Source organism: Mustelus asterias, chromosome 16 (assembly GCF_964213995.1).
Source record: "Mustelus asterias chromosome 16, sMusAst1.hap1.1, whole genome shotgun sequence".
Taxonomy (NCBI): Eukaryota; Metazoa; Chordata; class Chondrichthyes; order Carcharhiniformes; family Triakidae; genus Mustelus; species Mustelus asterias.
Window position 1 is genome coordinate 81,050,237 of NC_135816.1, and position 23,009 is coordinate 81,073,245.

Sequence of the window (23,009 nt, forward strand, 5' to 3'; positions counted from 1 at the left end):
CGGAACCCTAACTCAGACCAATATTTGCAACAGGCATGGGTATAGTTTTGGGAAAGCTGATGAGAAATTAAGATTGTACGCAGTTGCAGAAGGTCTGCCAAGTCGGATTGCATGCTCTGTGCAAACATTGTAACGGAACTTGTGTAGTTTTGTTATGACGTTTCGTCCTCCACTTGAATGGGGCAGCATTGTGCACCGAAGTCTAATTATTCTGCACTGATGTTTTCTTTACTTGTTCCATCCTGTCTTCTCAAGGGCTGTTTTCCTGTTCATTCGGGCACTTCAGTGCGTCACATACAGCCCTTTCAGCTCGAAAAAAAGGATGAATCTAATGTTTCAGCACAATGAGGAGGCAGAGATGTTATGGTAAGATATTTGTCGAAATTTCGTCGGTGGCCATCTTGAACGACGCGTGGAATAATGACCGGGTTAGTTTTAGTTTGTTATCAATATTGGTGGCCTTATCAGTCTTCATTTGTGCAACTGAATATTTCAGCAGTTGAAGGATTCTGTTCTTCAAATTGGATTCATAATGACTGGAGTCCATCTAAATTATAAATCTGTGATATATTCATACATACAGATGAAATGTTAGGTAATATTCATAGGATGGTTGTGTTCCTTGCAAGAAATTTAGCAATGACATATTTTTGATGATTCTTGTTGTATGTTGGCTTTATTGTAATAATGAACCACTTAAACTTTGCAATGGCTGTAATTCATGCACTTTCAATATTTCGACAGAACTAGCTCTACGTGGAATGGGATGTTTAACAAAAGCATTCCATACAGAACCCTAACTCAGACCAATATTTGCAACAGGCATGGGTATAGTTTTGGGAAAACCAATGAGAAATTAAGATTGTGCTCAGTTACAGATCTTCTGATTTTACTTTTACTGTCAGCAAAATAAAGTTATCCCCCAATATGTCTCGAAATATAGTTTTCAGTCGTCTGTCCCGATTTCTGCCTTGCACGGATTTTTCTCTGTTGCACCATTTGGGCACTCGATGGGGCAGCATTGTGCACCGAAGACTGCCGATGGGACCCAACTGTTTGGAGCTACTTCAAAATTCCTGAGATCGAGATCAGGGTTTCCTATCTTGATGGATATCGTTGTCAAACAAGGGAGCACAGTGGTTTTTGCATCGTAGTTGTCTTGAAGTTGACCACCCCCAGGTAGAGAGAATATATGATCCCTGAAATTTTATATGGAGGCAGAAAATGCATAAGTCTCCTGGATATGTGCCCATTTCAAAACAGTCCAGCGGAATGTTGGGGATGATTGCACCTGGGGGCAGTGGAATCCAAACCATGTTCAGTGGACGATAAATAATGAGAACAGATGGGTCCCCAATCGAAATCCTGTCTGTCAATCTTGGAAGGATAGTGTGATTGTGTGGTTCCTCTGTTTGATGCCCTTGGTCCCATCTACTTCACAAATAAGAAGTCACCCACTCAAGACAGGGATGAGGCATACGTTTTCCCTCAGCAGATTGTGAAACTCCGGAAATCTCTTCCTCAAAAGGTTGTTTAGGTAGAGTCTTTGAATATCTTGAAGGTAGAAATGAATGCATGATTGATAATCAAAATGGTAGATGCCTATCGGCAGCAGGCAGGAATTAGAAATTGAGGTGAAAATTAGATCACCAATATGCGTAATGAATGACTGAGCAGGATCGATGGACTGACTGGTCTGCAACTGCTCCGAATTCGTGTGCCATGATGGGGATTGTCTCAGGAGGAAGTAAGGCCAGGGGAAGGTCTGGAAGCAAATAGCTTCACGACTTATGGTGGGTCATTGTCCAGGAGGAGATGGGAGGAAATGTTGTGGAGTCGGTATGCACCTCTGAGTTCAGTTCAGCGAAAATTCAGTTCATTTCAGAAAAAATGATTTTCACCAGGAATAATGGAGATATTGCGCTGACATCTGAGAGAACCGTCCCACATCAACTGAAGAAGGAGGGAATTCAGAGTGAACGTGGGTGGGAATTTGGGGGGTGGGGGAGGGTGGCGGGGTGGGGCGGGGGGGGGGGGGGCGGCATGAGGAATCCAAATGGCCGACCTCACTCAAGCGTTTCTCGTTGAAAAGGCAAAAGCGCAAAATGAGCCAGAAAGCGATGAATGATACCAGGCTGCGCAGGAAGGGACCTTAACAAAGATAAGGGCGAAGTGGTTGAGGTGATGGAGAAATGTAGGAACGTAAGAACAATTAGTTCCTCAAGCCTACTCCACCATTCAATATCATAATGGCTCAGATGACACTTCAATGACTTTTATCCGCACAGAATTTCCAGAGCTTATTACGTTATTTTTAATCAGTAATCATTCGAATCCTACTCTCAACTTACTCACTGACTGATCTTCCCCAGCCCTCTGGAGTATCACACCCGTGTAAGTAAATTAAATTCTCCTAATTTCAGTCCAAAGAGGCTTACCCCTTATTTTGAATTCATGGCCTCCGGTTCTGGACTCGGCAACTAAAGCAAACATTTTACCTGCATCTGCTCTGCCTATTCATTTAAGTATTTTGTAGAAAGGCACAACATCTGCCGATTTCTAAATGCAATGCGTTGTAGGAAAAAAATACATACAACGCCCTTTGCCGTGACCATTCGTTTCAGGGATGTGAGGGAAAGGTCGGATGTGACTGTGAGTACACAGCAGGCGGAGCGATTAAATTAAGGAATAGGATCAGAGGAAAGTGAAATGGTTTGAAAAGTGCATATCGTGCGTGGGAGCCTTGTGATGCAGGGAATTGACTGTGGAAATCAGAATGCTGTGAGACCAGTGTTGACAGGAGCATTGGACATCCTTGTGAAATAAGCAAACGTGGGTGCATTCAAAACATGAAGGCTGACTTGAAGGAGAAGGGTTAGGTGAGGGGGTGGGGTGGGACGTGGGGGGTCCATGTCAAAGAAATTGGAGCCTGGGATACAGTTGCTGAAGGACTAAATGCGGCTGTGGAGGTCAGACAACCAATATCACAGGAGAGCTCTCAAGGAAAGCAGTGGACGCGAGCAACTGTCAGAAGTTAATTCAAAATCGCTTCTGAACAATTCATTTCATGGGATGTGAGCTTCGCTGGTTGGACCAGTATTTATTGTCCATCCTTAGCTGTCCTTCAGAAAGTGGTGAGCTGCCTGCTTGAACTGCGATAGTCCCTGGTGTGCAGGTGCATCCACAGTGCAATGAGGGAGGGAGTTCTAGAATTTTGACCCAGCGACGGTGAAGGAACGGCGATATATTTTCAAGTCATGATGTTAAATTCATTGAAGTGGAACCTCCAGGTGGTGATGTTCCCATTTATCTGCACCTTTTGTTCTTCTCGATCACGGGTCTCCAAACTTTTCAGTACGAGGGCCACATCGTATATTTTACACATTTTCGGGGGCCAAAAAAAAAACTAGTTTTATAAATGAATGAATAAAATTTAAATGAATGCATAAGTTTTATTTGGATCATCTTTGTAATCAGCATGATATGGTTCAGAACAAACGAGAAATATGGCAAGTACAAAGGAACAATGCCGTGCATACACTGAGAAATGATATATAATGAATAAAAATGTTAAACATTAGCAAATGCTCTGACAAAATAACCAATTACTTAACTGTAGATGAGAAAAGCAGGCTATTCATTTTTTAATTAATTTTATTTACTGAAATTTTACAAATGTTGACGTGAAATGAGAATTTGCCCAATTTTGTGGCACACAATAAGAAAATAAACAGGCCCCAAGAAAGAACTGTAGTAAAACAAAGCAAAGAAATTCAAAATAAACTTGAACCATTAATAAAGGTCGAACAAAAATGAATTCAGTCTGCACCTTTCTACAGAATTCTGGCAATTGGAGTTTTCAATCGTAACCAACAAATCATGAAGTTTTGCTGAAGATTAATGGGAGTGATAGAACTGCTTTTTATTTTCAAAATATTGCTGAACTGAGGTTTCAAGCTTGAGGAGCCAATTATTAGAATGGACTTTAAATGCTCATCAGATAAATTTGCTCGATATTTGGACTTGACGTACTTCATTTTTGAAAATGTTTGTTCACACAGGTTTGTTGTACCAAAAACTGATACAAATCCACAAGCAAATCGCTTCAAATTTGGAAACTGCTCAGGCTGCAAAGATTTATAAAATTGGACCAGATTTCCTTCCTTATACCTGTCTTTCAGCATGTCATCTGATTGGAGATCAATAATTTCCATTTGAAACTGACTTGGGAGTGTTTCACCATTGCAGCCAAATGGATTTTGAAACAACTTTATTTCATCTGTGTTTCCATCAAGATCAGAAATTCGTTCCTGAAATTGTTTTTGCAAGTCCTTAATGATTTCTGTTGCAAATGAAGATGGAAATTCTGCTTCACTTTAGAACATAGAACATAGAACATTACAGCGCAGAACAGGCCCTTCGGCCCACGATGTTGCACCGACCAGTTAAAAAAAAAAACTGTGACCCTCCAACCTAAACCAATTTCTTTTCGTCCATGAACCTATCTACGGATCTCTTAAACGCCCCCAAACTAGGCGCATTTACAACTGATGCTGGCAGGGCATTCCAATCCCTCACCACCCTCTGGGTAAAGAACCTACCCCTGACATCGGTTCTATAACTACCCCCCCTCAATTTAGAGCCATGCCCCCTCGTGCTGGATTTCTCCATCAGAGGAAAAAGGCTATCACTATCCACCCTATCTAAACCTCTAATCATCTTATATGTTTCAATAAGATCCCCTCTTAGCCGCCGCCTTTCCAGCGAAAACAATCCCAAATCCCTCAGCCTCTCCTCATAGGATCTCCCCTCCATACCAGGCAACATCCTGGTAAACCTCCTCTGCATCCTCTCCAAAGCCTCCACATCCTTCCTGTAATGTGGGGACCAGAACTGCACACAGTACTCCAAGTGCGGCCGCACCAGAGTTGTGTACAATTGCAACATAACGCTATGTCTCCTAAATTCAATCCCCCTACCAATAAACGCCAAGACACCATATGCCTTCTTAACAACCTTATCTACTTGATTCCCAACTTTCAGGGATCTATGCACACATACACCTAGATCCCTCTGCTCCTCCACACTATTCAAAGTCCTCCCGTTAGCCCTATACTCAACACATCTGTTATTCCTACCAAAGTGAATTACCTCACACTTCTCCGCATTAAACTCCATCCGCCACCTCTCGGCCCAACTTTGCAACCTGTCTAAGTCTTCCTGCAAACTACGACACCCTTCCTCACTGTCTACCACACCACCGACTTTGGTGTCATCAGCAAATTTGCTAATCCACCCAACTATACCCTCATCCAGATCATTAATAAATATTACAAACAGCAGTGGCCCCAAAACAGATCCCTGAGGTACACCACTTGTAACCGCACTCCATGATGAATATTTACTATCAACCACCACCCTCTGTTTCCTATCCGCTAGCCAATTCCTGATCCAATTTCCTAGATCACCCCCAATCCCATACATCTGCATTTTCTGCAGAAGCCTACCATGGTGAACCTTATCAAACGCCTTACTAAAATCCATATATACCACGTCCACTGCCTTGCCCCCATCCACCTCCTTGGTCACTTTCTCAAAAAACTCAATAAGGTTAGTAAGGCACGACCTACCTGCCACAAAACCATGCTGACTATCACCTATCAATTCATTACTCTCCAAATAACTATAAATCCTATCCCTTATAATTTTTTCCAACATCTTGCCGACAACAGAAGTGAGACTGGGGAAGGTGTGACCTCTATGAGAAGGATGGTCTACACCTTAATCAGAAGGGGACCAATATCCTGGGGGGTAAATTTGCTAAGGCCATGCAGGGAGGTTTAAACTGATTCGGGGGGGGGGGGGGGAGGGATCCTGAGTAGTGGGGCTGAAAGTGAGGGATGCATGGATGGGGACTGCAATGCACGGCATTGCAGAGGTGGGGTGGAGCAGGGTTTGAAATGTGTATACTTCAATGCCAGGAGTATTCGCAATAAAGTGGGTGAACTTGCAGCGTGGATCAGTACCTGGGACTTCGATGTTGTGGCTATTTCAGAGACATGGATAGAGCAGGGGCAGGAATGGATGCTGCAGGTCCCGGGGTTCAAATGTTTTAGTCGAAGTAGGGAAGGAGGTAGAAGAGGGGGAGGGGTAGCATTATTGGTCAGAGATTGTATCACAGTGTCAGAGAGGAGGTTTGATGAGGACTTATCTGTTGAGGTAGTATGGGCGGAGATTAGAAATAGGAGAGGAGAGGTCACCCTGTTGGGAGTCTTTTATAGACCTCCTAAAAGTTCTAGAGAGGTTGAGGAAAGGATTGCGGAGTCAATCCTGCTTAGGAGTGAAAGTAATAGGGCAATTGTTATGGGGGATTTTAACTTGACTAATATTGACTGGAATTGTTATAGCTCTAGCTCGTTAGAGGGGTCAGTTTTTGTTCAAAGCGTGCAGGAAGGTTTTTTGACTCAGTATGTAGACAGGCCAACTAGAGGTGAGGCTATATTGGATCTGGTGCTGGGAAATGAGCCAGACCAGGTGCTAGACTTGGAAGTTGGTGTGCATTTTGGTGATAGTGACCACAATTCGGTTACGTTCACCTTAGTGATGGAAAGGGATAGGCATGAACCTCGGGCCAGTGGTTTTAGCTGGGGGAAGGGTAATTATGAGGCTATTAGGAGAGAATTAGGAAACATAGGTTGGACTAGGAGATTACAGGGACTGGGAACGTCCGACATGTGGAGTTTTTTCAAGGAGCAGCTACTGCGAGTCTGTGATAGGTATGTCCCTGTCAGGCAAGGAGGAATTGGTAGGGCTAGGGAACCGTGGTGCACCAAAAAAGTTTCTTTGTTGGTTAAAAAGAAAAAGGAGGCTTATGTTCGGATGAGACGTGAGCACTCGGGTAGTGCACTAGAAAGCTTTAGATTGGCTAAGAGGGAGTTGAAGAGCGAGCTTAGAAGGGCTAAAAGGGGACATGAGAAGACTTTGGCGGATAGGGTTAAAGAGAATCCTAAGGCGTTCTATAGGTATGTCAAGAACAGAAGGTTGGTTAGGGCAAGTTTAGGGCCAGTTATAGATGGCAGAGGGAAGTTATGTGTGGAACCGGAGGAGATTGGTGAAGCATTGAACCAATATTTCTCTTCGGTGTTCACGCAAGGGGACATGAATATAGCTGAGGAGGACACTGGGTTGCAGGGGAGTAGAATAGACAGTATTACAGTTGATAAGGAGGATGTGCAGGATATTCTGGAGGGTCTGAAAATAGATAAATCCCCTGGTCCGGATGGGATTTATCCAAGGATTCTCTGGGAGGCAAGAGAAGTGATTGCAGAGCCTCTGGCTCTGATCTTCAGGTCGTCGTTGGCCTCTGGTATAGTACCAGAAGATTGGAGGTTAGCGAATGTTGTCCCATTGTTTAAGAAGGGGACTTACTCCATGAAATTTTTCACAACATGGAAAATGAACCAAGTTATGAACTTTCAGCTGTCCTTAAAGTAGCATCAGTTTTGCCCTGAATGCCTGGACATGCACGAATAAATCACAAATCAAATTTGTTTCACCTTGCAACTTCAGATTCAATTGATTCATATGACCTGTCAAGTCTGCAAAAATGCCAATTTCGAAAGCCTGTGCTTGATCAAAGTGGTTTGGGTCGATTCTTCTCTGTGAGAAAGGAATCAATTTCCTCTCTGAGCTGAAAGAACCGTGATAGAGCCTTTCCACAACTAAGCCATCGAACTGCTGTATAATAAGGCAAGTCACCGAACTCAGAATCAGTTTCTTTCAGAAAATCACGAAACTGGCGATGATTAAGCCTGTGAAATTGAATGAAATTCACTGTTGAAACAACAGGTTTCAGAATGCAAGACATATCCACATATTTTCCGCACAATGATTGTTGATGGATAATGCAATGCAGAAACGTGGGCTTTGAGAATCCACCAACCTCACAAGCTTTTGTGATTTGTCCACCCAAACCCTTCTGCACCCTTGACATGTTCTTTCCTCCATCAATTGTCGCGCATTGCAGTTTATTCCACTCCAGGTTATATTCCAACACAGTTTTTTGCAATTCTTTGAAGAATTCTTCTACAGTTACCGTGCTGTGCATGCTATGCACTGATGCTAATCACTGTGTCACATTAAATTCACTGTCGACGCCACGGATGAATACTAGGAGTTGTGATGTGTCACACACATCAGTCGATTCATCAAGTGGGAGAGAATACAACTGAAAATTTGTTGCTTTGTCTGCAATTTGATGAAATGTATTGCTACCTATATCCTCAAATCTACGAGCAACAGCATTTGGTGCAAGACTGATGATTTTGAACAGATTTGCTTTTTCTGGGCATAATTCTTCCACTGCTTCCATTATATACTCTTTGATGAGATCTCCATCGGTGAATGGCTTTCCTCTTTTGGCCAACACATAAGGTAGTTTGTAACTGGCCCTGGTTACAGCTTCATTTTCAGTTTTACTTCTGCGTAAAAAAAAGCTTGTTTGGAAAGCAACCTGCATTGTATTGATTCAAATTTTTCCGATCGCTGTGTTCCTGTGAATTGGGAATAACTTGGTTCATGTTTGGTCTCATAGTGCCAAAGTACATTGTACTCCTTCAAAACTGCAACAGTTTTGTTGCATATGACACACAAGGCTTGATCACCTGCTTGTACAAACAAGTACTTTACACCCCATTCTTCATTAAACAGGCGGCACTCACTGCCCATTTTTCTTTTCTTTTTTCCTTCCATACCTGAATTGGTCTGAATTGCCGCCATCATTGTCATTGTTCTCACTCATTTCAGACAGATGGAACTTATGGATTGGATAAAGCAGCTGTCACTCAGTCAATGCAAAGCTGCAACCGGATAACATATGTCTCAATTGCTGATTCGTTTAATGAACTGTCAGTCTCAGGACGGCAGCTCTGATTGGACAATAGGCCTGTAAAGAGGGCGGGGATTCCCATGGGTCCATCAGACATCGCGCGGAGAGGCAGCAAATGTCCGGCCTGTGGCTTCCGTCCCCGCGACCGGATCCTGAGTCAGGGCGAGGTTCCGGACGCGTGAGTGTTTTCGGCAGCGGGAATCCGCTCCCACTCCTGGCTGCGCGCCAGATGTAGCCCGCTGGCGGGCCGGATGTGGCCTGCGGGCCGTTGTTTGGAGACCACTGTTTTAAGAGAAGGGACATTTGGGTATAGATAAACTCGGTTGCCTGCCAAGACACTGGCGAGCTATGACAGAAGGAGCACGGTGAGAACAATGCGAGACGTTACAATTGTGAGCTGCATTGGGAACAAGTTGTCAATACAGAACCTGTCCTCACGATGATCAATCGTGAGATGGTTGCCATGCACATAGAAGGACTTCAATATAAATGACATTGCATTGCGTCACGCCAGCAAGGGGAGGGGCATGTGGAATAATTGGATCAATACGTTGCAATCACACACCAGACAGTTCAGAAAACATAAGTAATCTAGTTGTACACATCAAGAAGGAGGTGGGAAACACAAAAACCCTGCGCCATTTACCTGAGGTGGTTGGCTCTCAGGCTGGATATTCTCACTGGAACATTGATCCTTCAAGGGATTATTTTATTTTTATTGTGATCCTAGTGTTAGTAGTAATTGTATACCTCATCAAATATGGATGTGCACAACTTTTTAAGTCTACCGAAGTTACAACATCAGTGGCGGCAGTTAGGGTAAGGAAGAGGAAAATAAGAAAGCTGAAGTAATTAGTAAGGGCAAAGATCAGATACTTACAACCATCTGTTTAGTCGCCTTAGTTGGATCTTTGGGAACGGCCAAGAGGGCGGAACTGATGTAGGGGGGCTTATTACGGTCGTAAAACACAGGCCCATAGTTCAGGGACACGAACACAACACTGCCTGAAGAGTGACTGATCTTAGGTTCTGGAGAGCGCTGACAAGGGCTGTTGCTATAGAAGACAGTTCGATATGAATAACATGTATTTCTCATTTAAAGCATGTATTTTGAATTTGTAATATGGATGCAGTTTGCTTTTAGTGACATTTTGTGAAAGCTTCATGCAATGGCAAAACGTAGCAGGGCTTGGTGCGATGAGGCAGAAGATAGTGCCTGCATTCCAGAGGATAATATTTCTACTGAATGCAGGCTGCATTATCAGCAGTTGTCCGGAACAAAATGGCAACTAATGCCAATTTGATGAATAGAGCTATTCAGCTCCGAGCTGACAACGCAGGTAGAAGGCAGACATAAGAGATTTCTCAGGGTTGGACGAGTCTCACATGGGTTCATTCTCACATCTCACGTTCAGTGTTCTGTGTTGCTGGGCAACAGAAGGGAGGTAACGTCCGTAATTAATAACACATTAAATCCCATGAGGTCAAGAAGTGCATTGTTATTGGCTGGAGTTAATGACAGGATGATTATTGACTGATCTGTATTAATGTCTGCTGGATAATGCCCACCGGAAGGCTGGGCAATATGATTTGGGAACTGTATAATTTTCCTTGCGAGGGCTTTGTTTCTTCGAGTGATATTGACTGCCCGCATTCTAAACCTTGATTGCTGGGCTACCTTATATCATTCTCCCGTTGGATCGTTTGGTTAAATAAAGTTATGTTTGAAAATCAGTACACTGTGTTTCATCACTCTCTATATTCGCTTACGTTTAGCAATTCATAGTCTCGATTGGAAACTACCGTCAACAATGGGACTGTTTTACGAGCTGAGATTAAGGATACTGGACGTGTACTGTATTGCATTTAGAGAAATGACGATCAAAATCACCGAAAATTACAAAATAATTTAAGAGCTGGATATAACAAAGGAAGAAACGGCTTTCCCTTGGCTGGGTGATCTAGAATCAGGGGACACAGTCTGGGAAGTGGACGAATTTCATCATTCAGTGAGTGGTGAGTGCATGAAATTCTCTGCCCCACAGGGCTATGGGATTTCATTCATTGTGTATAATAAAAACTATCTGCAAGACGCACTGTGGCAACTCCTCTTCGACAGCACAATATGAACAGTGACTATGCTGTCTCGTTGGATAAGGGCAGGAAAAGCATGAGAGCACCATCACTCACGGCATCAACTCTAATCAGCACTCTAGTCTTGTGATTTGGTCAAAATCATCCACAACACAACAGGCACAGCAGCAGTAAGGAAGGTATCTAACAGACGATCTCTTTCAAAATATTTAGGAATAGGCGCCAAATGCTGACCTAGCCAAATACGTCCACCTCATATGAAACAGGAATCTCCTTACACTTATCTGGAGCAATGAGTGACACGTTCGCTACTTTCCAATTCTTTGTCTCGTCCTTAGTATCGAAATAGGATTACAATATTATGGCAATCCCTACTTCTATCTCCAGCTAAGCTTTTATTCATAAACTTGGATACAAGTCATCTGGAAAAGACAATTGAGCCATTTTAATATGGTCATCCTTTCCAATGTATCCCGCAAATTAATGTTCACCCCATCAATTAAATTAACCATGCACTTTTACTTCTGCCAACATTTTATCAGCATCCTCTCCCTTAATAAATACTGATGGAAGTACTCATTAAGTATACTAATCTTGAGCTCGGTTTCGACTGATATATTACATTCATTGTATCTAATTAAGAATACACTTTTTTCAAAACCAGTCTCCTTGTCACATGCCATTTGAAAATCTTTCTTATGCAAACTTTCCCTCGATTCTCACATTCACTTTTTGCTGGTCATATATTGCGCTTCACTTACTCTCTCCAATTTTAGTTTGGAGCATGGGTCTCGCTTGACTAACTCATCTCTCACCCATCGCGCATGTTTTTGGGGTTTCTTTCAACAAAGTCCCAGTCGCCCATGTCAATGAAACAATTAATTGCCATTCCTTCCCTTGAACTTCATTACTGTTGGGAATTGGAATGTACCTCGGCAGTATGTCAAAAAGATCTTCCTTAAAAAAATATCCATTGATCTGCTCGTCTTTTACCGTTAACATTCTTCCATGACCACTCCCATTCTGATCGCCAACACTAAGTCTTCTTGAATTTTACCACTTCGATTTTGGATTGGTCGTTTCCCCTTTCCATTACCTGTCAAAATATTATAATATGATGGAGACTCTCATCGTATTCTTCTGCCGTAGGTCCTTGTTCTATTTGGCCACCTTCCTGCCGCAGCACCAGATCCATTATTGTCTGCCTGCCATTGGATCATGAATGTCAACCAAGGATGTCCCCCTCAATGTATTTCACAAATGATTCTCCTCTTCGCTCGCTTACTCTGCTATTGCCTCACTCGATACAGGGAGCAATGGACGTCCTGCCCTTTGAAGAATAAATAATTAGGGGGCACATATTTAAAGTGATTTGCTAATTCAGCAAATATGATGTGAAAGAAACTTCTCACATGGCAAATAATTCGGGTGTGCTCCGCCTGGGAGCGTAGTGGAAGCAGGTTCAATTGAAGCATTTCAGAAGGCAGCACGTGATTAAATGAATGGACACAATGTACAGGGCGACGATGATAAGGCAGGGGAATTGCACTAAGTCATGATGCTACCGTGGAAAGCCAGTGCAGACATAATGGTCTGCTCCTCCGTTCTGACAATTCTGTCAGCCTGTGATTCTGTGATATTCGTCTTATACATCTCTATGATCGCCATGTAAATTTATTTCTCTAATTATTCCCCATTACTTAAAAGCCTATCAAATATGTCCAGTATAGTGGAGATATCGGCTTTGCTTCTCAACTCTGATTAAATTGACTCATCACTCAGTCTTAAACATTTTTCTCTTTCCAAACATGCATTTATTGAGCACAACAATCTGATTCCCAACATCTGTAATATGTAATATTTATATAAATATTTAATTCAATGCTATTTTAGTACAAGAATTCCCACATTTGAAACAAGAGAGGATCGAACCACTGCCGCTTGACATTCAATCGCATTACGATCGCTGAGTCACGCACTATCAACATCCTGGAGGTAATGACTCAACAGAAATTGAATTGGACCACCCTCACAAATATCATGACCAGCAGAGCTGGCCAAAGGCTGGGTAACCTACGGCGGGTGACTCACCTCCTGAGTCCCCAAAGCCTGTGCACCAACAACAAGGCACATGTGCGTGGAGTGAAGGAATAATCCCCAATTGCCTGGATGAGCGCAGCTCGAATAATATTCAACAAACTCAGCACCATCCCAGACACAGCAGCCTAATTGATTGCTACCTCCTGCCACAATATTCAATCCGTCCACCAACTTCGCAGAGTGGCAGCTTTGTGCACAACTGCATGATGCACTGTGGGAGGTTCCTTCGGCACCACCTTGCAAACACACGACTACTTAAATCTAGATTAACTATCCCTGTGAAGTTGAGTCCCAGGTCTGAATCTAACTGAAGAGGCAGACCTGACCAAGATATTTTCTCATTTCCTAAGCAAAGCCACTCTTTTGACTGCAGCATATTTGCATGGAGATGCTTCCACCCAACAGGAAGTCTGATCAATGATCACCAGGCAAAAAGCATTTCCTTGCGCTCAGGGCCCTGTAAAATCTATCTGTCTATTTTCCCATGGTCCTTTAGGCCGTAGTTGATTGCCCTACTTGACCCTACCCGGGTGACCTGATTCCACTAGGGTGCACTGCAGACACCTTTAACAATCTCGCCACATCTCATCGTCATGTTAGCGCTCCTTTCCTGTGTGTGCTAATCCGTCATATGCCTCCAATAAATTATGTTGTATTTCTTCTGGGTCTATTATTCTGTCTTCCCTTCTCCATACGACATCTTGACCTCTCAGCCCTCCACGTTTTCTCATTCCTGTTTCTATTCCTCTCAGGTCTTTTCTGTATCTGTTTCACATCAATGTCTGTCACTTCCCTGACTTGTACTACTGCCCCACTTGCTGTTTAAATTCCTTCCTTCCATATTCTGTTCTAAATGTATTTTGTTGCCTTATCCACTCTGCTAATTCCTTCTTGGGCTTTGTTGGAAATCGTCTCGTAGGCATGTTCTTTTCTTATTACGGCTTCTCAGGGAATGTGAGCTACCTGAAGTAAATTCCTGATTAGATATTCATCTTGGACAAGTCCCCCGCGAAATGTTACACATCGCTATCTTCCCCAAGTTTTCATGTAGTCATGGAGTACGCCAAAGGCGTATCGTTTGGCTAACACGTTTACTCACTTTCCTTTACCTCTTTCTAAAGCGTTGGTGAAAACTAACAACTTTGTTGCCTGTGCTGAACTACTCCCTGGGATTTGTTCTCCTGCAATCACTGTTCCTTTATCATTCACTACCGCCCATGCCATGCGGGGTTAATGACTGACATAACTTCTGGCTCCACCTACATACAAATTAATTGCTCATTCCGTTGTGAGATGTTCCTCTGCTAACCCTTCTCTCACTCCTTCTGTCACTTCCACGATACATTCATGCTCTCTTCCTTTCACTGTTAAACCTCCTGCTGGATTTTCTCTTCCATTCCTTTCTTGTCTCTACATGTTTGTCTCCTGGCAAAAGATTTGCTTCCCTTTTTGAACGTCTACAACCAGAAACCCTTTTTAATCGCCCTGCTTCTAAAAGTTCGACACTGAGAAGACTTGTGCTTCTATCCCTCCCCATACTACTGTCTCAGCACTCGCCTTTCCTCCCTTAATCAGATACTGTTAAGGTTCGGCAAGTACAGGAGAATCGTACACAAATTCCTGCAGTCGTTAAAAGGCTCCAATATTTGTCTTACCCCATCCAGGTGAGAAGTCTTTGCATATAAAATATAACCTTCTTGTGGCCCTCTGGAATTCCTCTTTTTCTGACCGACTTCTAGCACATTGTAACATTTTTGAAACAAAAATCAAACCTTTGAATTTGATTCCAGACAGTTAAGTGTCAACGACGTTGTTGTGGGATTGGAGTCACATCTGGGCCATTCTAGCTAATCACGGCCGATTTGCTCCCCATTCAGTGAACCAGATTGGCTTATACGACAATCGAAAATACTTTTATCCTCATCATTATACTTCTAATTCCAGGCTATAATTGAATTCAAACTCTACCATCTGACGTTGTTTGTTGCAAACTGCGTCCTGCGCCTCTGGATCACTTGTGAAGTGACAATGCCACTACGCTACCGCCCCTCACTGCTCCAACCCCTCATCCTCCAACTCGTTTAGCAATAACTGTTTTACTCTTTGAAGGCATGTTGACTCTGGCCAATTAGATCATACTTTCAGACTTTACAGTTATCATATTAGTTATTCCCGACTCTCGCATTTTTACTATTGACGGTTTACACGTTTGTAGTTGATTGCTTTCTCTCAACTTTCTTTCTTATGAATGTATTTTCATTTGCAACCACAGACTGGTTCAGCAGCTAAACTTTAGCTCATTTGGCTGGACGGCTGATTTGTGATGCAGAGCGACGCGAACAGAGCAACGCCAATTCCTGCAGTGGCATAAGTTAGTTATAAAGTCCCAACTGCTCAACCTTGTTCTTTGCCTTAGAGGTCGTGATCCTCAGGTTAAATCATCTCCAGTCAGCACTCCTCCTCTAAGGGGAGAACAGCCTATGGTCATCTGCGACTTTGGCGACTTTGATGTTATCTTTATTTTATAAATGGCCACCAGTGCATCCGTCTTCTCCAGAACCACCAATCTGAACACTTGGAATGTAGATAATCAGTTGTGGTGAATTTTAAAACTGTTAGCCCCATTGAATTCTCGAGCGCGACATTTCCATGGATATGAACTTCCTTGGGTTTCTCAGTCTCACTTGTCCCTTGGGTCACTATTAATTCTGTTACATTTCTTCGATCTTCCCTTCTGTGGACAGACACAGATTAGTTTTCTGCGATTTCAACTGCTCCATTTTAATTTCCCCTGCCTCTTCCAATATTGGAGATACATTGGCCCTTGCTAGGATTTTTGCTCCTCATCACAATGGAACCTTTTAAAGACAGTTGAAGTGTTTCTCCCCAGTTCACCTTGAAATTCCATTCTCACTTTCTTGATCAGTTTCTTTTAGCAGTTTTGTTGAATTCATTAATGCACTGTTGCGAAGCGGAGTTGGTGAAATTGGAATTTGATATTGGTAAACATATAAAAAAAATAAAAATGCGAGAGGGGAAAAATGTTTGCATGGTCTCTTAAGCAGATGGTGTTCTGTTTCAGTGCTTGGCTATTTAAAATGCGAAGTACATACAGAGTCCAAGGTGAAGCATTTGTATCAAAAATTTAAGCAGCAGTCTTGACAAGAGAACCAGACTTTTTAAACAAATTAGCCCAATCAATTTAAAGCAGACACTCAGCTTCAAGGAACCTATAACATTTGAATTTGATGGTGTTGACAACATTAGACAATTCTTGGAAAATTGATAAGTCATCACAGGTATAAAAGAGATTGCAGGGATAAAAACAGGAGAGATACAGAAGAGCTTCCCCCTCTTAAACCTCGAGAGGTAGAGAGCAGCTCTCAACTCCTCCAGGTTCAGATATCTCGTAAGAGAACGCACCTTCTAAATAGCAAAAGCAACCAAATCAGTAAGAATTTACAGACAAAGGAATCAATTGACGAAATCCAAAAGATTCCGAAAACCATAAACCTGGCTGTAATTTTGCGAGTGACTGAATTCTATTATTATATATATTTTGGTTAAAGAATGAGTATTATATTTATTTTAACAGCATTCCATTAGAATCTTATTTCAAGCGCTATGTTACTTGTTTACTTCAGGTTTCCTGTTGGATAAGTAAAGACATTGTCATAGTGCAGTCGGGAATGGGTTAATGACCCTTGTCACACTTAAGCATTAAGACCCGAACTCTGTGATTTTGTTTAGAACACTGCAGAGTCCATATTTTTGTCAGAGTTCGGTGTTTTTCATGTCTGTGCCAGATAAAAGAAACAGCTATTCCTCTGTCTCCATTTGTTATCAAGAAATGTGATTAACCCAGCTCGAAATAAGCTAAACAGTCTCCATTTTTATGTACCTTTGTTTCACACGATGGAGTTGACATGTATGCCTTCTGTCTTTGTATAACCATAGATTTATATATATATATTCATCATACGTTATTCATCTTATCCTGATATAAAGTATGATACAAACCTGTATGTAGATTAGTTAACTTGTTTGTGCAAAACCTGTGATGTTGTTTCAAGGATATAAATGACGAACAATCGTGGCCTTGGAGATCGAACAAACTACGCAGAGGAAGATACTGCTAATACAACAAGAATCTCACCATGAACAATGACAGACATCTTAGAGAATTGCAATGTAATGAGGGCGGGGCCCGGGACATATATAAACTCTGTTCTTACTTGTGGTCGATGAGAAGGCTGGGGGTCCACTGTTAGGAACCTCACTTCTCCCACAATTGTGAAAATAAACACTGCATTTTGAACCACTAATAGTGTCAGAGGTTTTTTACCTACAACAATTGGGGGCTCGTCTGGGATAATCTGTTTTCGGTCCGTTCGAATGGCCACGACCGGGACACCGGAATAGATTATCGAACTCTAAATAGAGTGGGTCAAAATGCAGTGGGTAATCATCTGTGATAAGAGTGTGTGATGTTTAGGCGTGAGTGAGATAGAGACTCTCTGAGTGATCGCCGGGGTTTGAAGGAAAAGCCTTCATGTGTAAGAGTTAGAAGGAAAAGCCTTCTAAGGAGAAGCCGGCTTTAAAAAAATAGTATAAGCCGTGGTATGAAGGGATCTGATCAACCCTTACAGGTATCACCGGACTCCGATAAGAGCGACCTGAGAGAGGGAGAGCGAGAAGGGAGAATAAGTCACTCCAGGTGGTGAGTATAAACTTATCAGTGTTATGGTGGGACAAAGACAGTGGGGACCCCCTGGGTCCCTAATAAATGAATTTATGACTAAGAGGGACAGACTCATAAAACAGATGATAACAGCGGAATGGGATTTAGACCATCCACTAGACCAACAACGAAAATGGGTGGAAAAAGAAAAGAAAAACAAAACTAAGAAAATTGGAGTTCTCTTAGTTCATCAATTGGCCGGATTAATTGAACAGGTTTCAGTCTCGGGTAAGAAATGGGCTGATGTCAAAGAAAAAATTAAAATGTTAATCAACAAAGGGGTGAAAGAGCCTCCGAAATTGGGGAGCGACTCTTTAGAATATGCCAAGAATGTTGGGGAGTACCCGAAGCTGCCCGAACAGATAGAGCCTTTTTACAAGCATTTAAAGACGGGCTGTCGCCAGCTCACCAAAACATCCTTAAAATGGGAGTTCTCAATACCCAGACTTATGATGAATTAGTGGAGTGGGCATCTGGAATTAGAGATGGACCACATGAGAAACCATACCTACAAATAAAACAGGAAAACGTTAGTGCAAACAGTAGAGAAGATAAAGCAAATGGTACGTGCCATAATTGTAGGAAACTGGGTCACTTTGTCAGGCACTGTAGGGCTCCAAAGGGGGGTAGTGAAGTCTGCAAAATGGCAGATAATGAAGGATGAGGGGATCTGCAGGTCCTCTCATTGACGTGTACTTATCAAAGAAAAAAGCATTAATAGAGGATGCAAAAGGATGGCTGGAATACGTCTCAGATCTTAAAGTAGCAGAAAACGTGGATATGTAAAGAAAAGAGAAACGAGGCAAAGAAGATAGGAGTATTGTTAATGCATCAGTTAGCTGGACTAATTGAGCAAGATAGAACAAAGATTAGAGAACTAGAATTCAGAATAAGAGAATTGGAGAAACAAAACCAAGTCTTCGAAGAAAAACAATGGAGAGGGGAAACTGTTCCTCTACCTCCTAATGAATCCACACAGGGACCACCCGCTCCTCCAGAGGAGTAGGAAGTGCTAGAATACAACTCAGCACCAGTAACCCGGAGGGGAACTGATGCACGGCCAAAAGCAAAATTATAAACCCGTCACCCAGTGTAAAACAGAGATTCAGAGAGTATTAGGGAATGCTCCCACTTATTGGAACAGAGTTACCACAATAAAACAATTAAGAAGAGGGATCAGTGAATGTGAGAATCAAAGGAAAGATAAAGAGGTATCTGGCTTGCCAATGTTGTTCCAAAATCCCGATACGAATGAACAGGAGTGGTGGAATTGATCGAGTGTAGATAATCACCAGACGGCACTATACTCAGTCCTGAAACACTTCGACGAACAGGGACTAAAGGCGAGCCCCAGGAAGGCCCAAATAGGGAAAGCGCAGGTGTTATATTTGGGACACCTGATATCCCAGGGGACCAAAGAAATGCCATTGGACAGGAAAACAGCCATTCAGCAAATGCCAAGACCAGTAACCGTCCGAGGGGTAAGGAAGGTTTTGGGGTTGTTTAATTACAGCCGCAACTTCATACCAGAATTCGCAAGGCTAGCCGAACCAATACAAAGGCTAGTAAAAGGGGGGAAGTGCAGGCCTTGCCGGCCGCCTCAATTAAAACTGAACCCCCGATAGATATCTCACAGCTACATGCTGATGCCCCTGAAGAAGAACGTGTGAGATGGAAAGTTCAAGGAGCTACACCTGATGGAGGAGGGGGGGGGGTATGGAGATTAAATAATAAAGTTCTAGCCCTAGAATGTATCCAGCATACTCTGATGCAGTGACATCATGGGCTGTCGCATGTGTGAAGGGATGCCATGATGACCAGTATAGGGAAGGAATGGTGGTGGAAAGGAATGGGACGGGACATTGCCCGATATTGTCAGCGGTGCATAACCTGTGCACAGTATAACCCTGGAAGACCCGTAAAAATCAAGATGGGGCACCAGCCTCGCCCCAAGGGTCCCTGGGAACACCTGCAAATTGACTTTACAGGACCTCTTCCGCAGTCACACGGGAGAACCTACTGCTTAGTAATAATTGATCAATTCACCAGATGGGTAGAAGTATTCCCGACGAAAAATTGTTCTGCCACTACAGTAGCTAGAATACTAGCTGAGGAAGTCATCCCAAGATGGGGGGTGCCTTTGCAAATAGACTCCGATCAAGGCACACACTTTACAGGGAAGGTAGTAAAAACCGTATGTCAACTGATGGGGATAAAACAGAAGTTTCACATACCCTACCACGCTCAAAGCTCAGGAATGGTGGAACGTATGAATAGGACACTTAAAACCTCCCTTTCCAAGGCCATGCAGGAATCAGGACAGAGATGGACAGAAGTATTACCCGCCATATTCATGAAACTCAGGGCCACTACAAATCGGACCACTGGGCTGACATCATATGAGCTAATGACTGGAAGGGCTATGCAACTGCCCGAGTCCATCATTACCGGAGGGGCAGATGTTGGCCCATTCTGGGACAGGATTAGACGATATGTATTAGAGTTAAGCTCCCAATTGAAAGATATGCGGAAAACAGTACGGGACAAACAAATAGTGATAGATGAGCACAATAAACTCGAACAGACCCCGGAGGTACCCCCGGCGGGCAGCAAGGTTATGGTAAAAACACTACCAGGAAAACCTGGATTTGCCCCCAAATGGAAAGGCCCCTATGAGGTCATTATCAGTGGAGACACCTGTGCCTGCATAGATATGCAAGGTAGGGGTGTCTGGAAGCATTGGACTCAGTTAAAGGAATACACCAATTACCGCAACAAAACAGTTAAAAGGGGAATAAAGGGTTAAAAGAAAACAAGCAGGCTATGAATCTCTCTCACTCGAGGGAGAGGGAGAGATGTAAGATGTAATTGCGATCGAGAACCTCATGTGGTGGAATGGGGTATAGCAGATCAATGCGAGTTTAATAAATTACGTTCCCCAATAAATTTTACGATAATGCATCGGACAGAGATTTGGGGAATGTGAGAATAATAGGATTAGATTACATCTGAAGAGTCGTAAGGAGAGTTAGCCATTTAAGCACACAGTAGATTCGATCTTGCATCTGCCAGTGTAAAGATAATTATTTTAGGAGGGATATTTAAAAGTGATAAAATAAATGGATTATTTGGATCAGGCTTTGTTAAATTTAAAAATGTATTTTTGATAGAACTGAAGTTGAAAAGATAAATAGAATTATTCCTGCGTATTTGAAATGATGACTAATCACTTGTTTATGTTCCTCTGAGTTATAAGACTTGCAGTAATTTTAAGATATAGTCAAAATTTAACAGAGAAGGGAGTTACATAAGGTAGAATGGGAGTGCGTGTGTCATACTGGGAATTATTATACTGCCATAATGCATTCTAATTATAATGGGTTACATGGATCAACCATGAAACTGTATTAAATGACAGACGGGCTAAAAGGGAGTGCCCGCCTATTATACCAAATTGACAAATCAATATAATTAGAGATGAGGCAAATAATTCAGTGGAATAATGAGATAAGAAAATGCTGGGGAAGTATTTGTTACAAACGGTTAAAGATTAAAGTGATAAGATTTCTTGAATTTACTTCTGTTTTGAGTTGAATTAAGTTTGGAAGGCAGCAGCATAAAAGCGACTGTTAATCAACGGTCTGTATTCTTAAATGTTTTACTTCCATCCCAGTTTAAGATGTTAAGTCTGAATAAATGTTGAAAGCTTCCATGTGTATCTGTGTGTATCCGTGTGTTTAACAACGTGATTGCGTGAATGTTTTGTTGTTGTTCGTTTTAATGTTGAGAAAGGAGTTAAATCTTGAAAGGACCATGTGCTCTTTCCTTGTCTTGAAGTTGAAATTATAAGAGTGTAGTTGAGAAGTTAAAAAATTAATAAGTAATTTTGTGAAAAATAGAAAAGCAGGAACAAAAGACTGAGGCGAATATACTGTCTATGAGTCAGTTTAAAGTCTATCAAATCAATGAATCGTAGTTCCGATTATCCCAAGTTACAGCAGGAGATTAAATCAGTTAAAACCTCAATTGTTAATACAAATAAAGATGTTGTCCTTGAGTATTTTTAATTTGCATTTGATGCCAACCATTGAACACCATGAATTATTGGAACTTGTCTTGCCAGTTAGTTACCGATATGAAATTCAAGACTTGTGTGATGTTCCGATAACATGCAACAAATTACATCATTTAAATCATCTAACATTGATGATAGTTCTGATAGTGTAACTAGTTAAAATTATATACTGCCGTTGGAATTGTGCGATCTATTGTTCAAGGTTTTCCAAATCTAAGAACACTGCAAAGCTTAAAACCTAGCCAGTGAGGAATCAACCAAAACATTTCTAATCAAGTAACTCTTGTTATTGTTACATGTGTTGTGCTTGTTATCGTTCTGAAAATGAAGGAATTCTGATCTGGAGCTCAGTTTAAAAATGGAAACAGATTAATTTAAAATTAAATTAAGAGGGTTTTGAGATACCCGATATAATTTGTAATAGTTTGCACAATTAATATTAACATGTCAGGAAGTGAAACCGGATTACTTAGAGAGAGAAAAAGAGTTGGAGACTGGCTTTGCAGCCAGACTCAAAAATCTTGCAGCATTCGACTGCACACAACAAACGGCTTATTCGGTTATCTGTGTTTTTAAAGAGCTGTGTGTGGCAGCACCCAATTGGCATCTCTGACCACGAAACACTGGTGTTTACCTTGTGAGACAACCTGTCAATAGAAGGATCATTTCTGCTGAAACATTGCACTTTCAAATGTGGACAAACAAATGATCAAATTAGATATAATGTAAGAATACATCATACAAAGATCGGAGTTGTATGGTATGTGATTTAAATGAGAAAAGCGATGCCTTTTGATAGAAAGATGCAAAGTGTTGTGTGATTCGCACTAAGCCAACTGAAGGGTCTGTTTATTTCTTCAGAATAAACTCGACTGATCTGAAGTAAATATGTCTTTCTTTAAGCATTGTTTTCGAAATAACGGTTATTTTAGAGAAAGAAGGAGAGAGAGAGAAAACAGCCATACAAGTAGTCTCCAGCTACATCAACAACTTGGCCATGAGAAAGTTTGTTTACCTTACATTGTACTATCAGAGAATGCAGCTAAGTTTCTAAGTTGGACTCAGAATTCCAAGCTGATGAGGCCAGGCTGATGAGGCCAAATTAGCTTCAA